The following is a 2,381-nucleotide window of genomic DNA, read 5'->3' as shown; positions in this document are numbered from 1 at the left end:
TAATATCAATAAATATAATTTTATCAAGAAATAAAGAATTAATAATATGATTAGTAAAGTCATCACCCACTATCATTCTAGTTTTGTTCTAAAAACTCTATACTAGGTAATTGTTCTGTGCTATTTTTTTTGGTTTCTGATGTTTAGAGGAAAATGGTAAATCTAAAATTATTAATTATTGAAAATATTTTTTATGGTTACTCATTCATTATTTTAATTTCCAAGACTATAAAATTCAAAAATTATTCTATTTATAATTTATGCAAAAAAGAGACTTAACTTTGCATCTAAAGCTAATCAGATATAAGGATAATAAATAATACTCTATTAAATAATTGCCTTAACAGTTTCTGAGTTCAGGAAACTGCTACTCTAGTTGCATTTACATGTTAATTTATGGTCTATTTATTGGCTTTTGCTGCAGCAAAATTAGTGTAAACTGAAGTAAATTTGGTTGCAAGCTCTTGAGACTAGGGTAAATGTGGGTAAAAATTATCTGATTAATTTAGTATATTATTGCAGCCAGCTTTTCTACTTTCTAATGACTAGAGTACATATGGCGGAAGTTGACAAGCCAGCATTAAAACATCTCCAAAGCTTTTTCATTGATCAGTTGTTTGTTCTTTATCCTATAAACACGGTCTGTGTCTCTGTGCTTTATAAAACCAATAGAACAGTGAGTTAACTCCATGTTTTATTGTTCAGATTTTCATGAGAGTCCTGAGCAAAAGCATCTGGAAAATGGTTAGAAGAAATAAAAGAGAAAATAAAAGTTTGATCTTATGCCTTAGTCTGCTTTTTATAAGTTTAAGCTTACCATCTACTAACATCGTCTAAGTCTAACAACAAAGCCATACCTTATACTCTTTGCTGTACCTGTAGGTCCCTTGACATTTTTAAAATTATTTCCTTCACCTTTGCTTGTTCCATTAGGGAAAAAGAAACTATTATTCTGCCAACAGCCCCATTTTTTTTGGCAAATACCTATGCATTACCAAAACTTGTTTAAAAAATCATTTGCTCTAAAAAGCTTTCTCTCCACTGCCCAATAAGAAGTCTTCTTCAAACAGCTCAAGCTATGTACATACTTCAGTTATGACATTTATGGCACATTATAAGCTTATATCACATATCTGTACATAGGGCAATATCTTATGATTCTTCTTTTTTTTTTTTTTTTAGTGTCTGTTTATTTATTTATTTTTATCACCTACAGCACCTGGTCTTCCTAGGTGGTCTCCTATCCAAGTACTAACCAGGCCCAACCTGCTTAGCTTCCGAGATCAGATGAGATCGGGTGTCTTCAGGGTGGCATGGCCGTAGACTGATTATTCTTATATGTCCATAGCTTTGTAATACCTGGCACATCCTCGAGGATCAATAAATTATTAGTGAGAGAATGAATATAAATGACTGACTGACTGACTGACTGAATGAATGAATGAATGTAGAGGATTGGGCCTCTGGCTGAGTCATACTCCTAAAATGGCCTGCCATCAGTAAGAATTAATTTTGGTTATCCGTAGATTCAAGGAGGAGAAGTCAAGTAGAGTTTCTTTCCCTTAGGGGTATACTTCAAGGTCATAGTGGTATTAAGGTAGGAGACAAATTACAATGTTTTTCCCTATGCAATCATCTTCGCTTAGTGTTTTTCATATTAATCTTATTTAGACTATATAACGACTCTATGAAATAATTACAAATGATTTCCATTTTGCAAATGAGAGAACTAAACTCAAAGAAGTTAAGTAACATTTGTAAGGCAACTCTGATAATGAGTTGTAAAGCCTGAATTTGAACTCCAATTTGTCCAACTGCAAAAACCTTAGCTCATACACAATGCACTAATTTAGCAATCATTTCACGGTGATTGGGATCAGAAATGCATCAGAAATGAATTCAAAGTATCCTATCTTTGTCCCTGTCAAGCTATAGCATCATTTCACACCCTTACTCTTCCTTCTTAAGGAATTTTATGCCTTAACAGACCATGCAAAAGAACCTCTATCATACTTACTCAGCTTTTGTGTTGAGAATCACCTCTTGGGAGAAAACCACACTCTTGATAGCTGTTCCAATCAAAACTGTGGTTTTAAATGAAAGGGAAATTGCTATTGAAAATAAAGCAAGGTAAAAAGATGAAATTAAGTTTGTATATGTATGTGAACATACAAATATTTCTGTTTATTCTGTATGTAAATATCTACATTAATCAGCATTATTAAAATTATACTACATGTATATTAAATAACATGTATTCATATAGTTGGCATCAAACATCATATGCACAGAAAAAATATCTAGAAGGAATTATACTAACCATTCATAATTAGCTATTTACAAAATTACAATTTTACATTAAATTTACATACAATTTTACA

General features: G+C 31.7%; 1 non-coding gene across 1 annotated transcript; it reads right to left on the bottom strand.

Moving 5' to 3' along the window:
- Positions 1 to 1,207: 1,207 nt before the first annotated feature.
- On the bottom strand, positions 1,208 to 1,325 carry LOC111736936. The gene has a single exon (XR_002779289.1). It is a non-coding gene; the product is annotated as a 5S ribosomal RNA (ribosomal RNA).
- Positions 1,326 to 2,381: the final 1,056 nt, after the last annotated feature.

The sequence above is a fragment of the Pteropus vampyrus genome, unplaced genomic scaffold (genome assembly GCF_000151845.1).
Source record: "Pteropus vampyrus isolate Shadow unplaced genomic scaffold, Pvam_2.0 Scaffold1, whole genome shotgun sequence".
NCBI lineage: Eukaryota > Metazoa > Chordata > Mammalia > Chiroptera > Pteropodidae > Pteropus > Pteropus vampyrus.
This window is presented reverse-complemented; position numbering and strand designations above follow the sequence as displayed.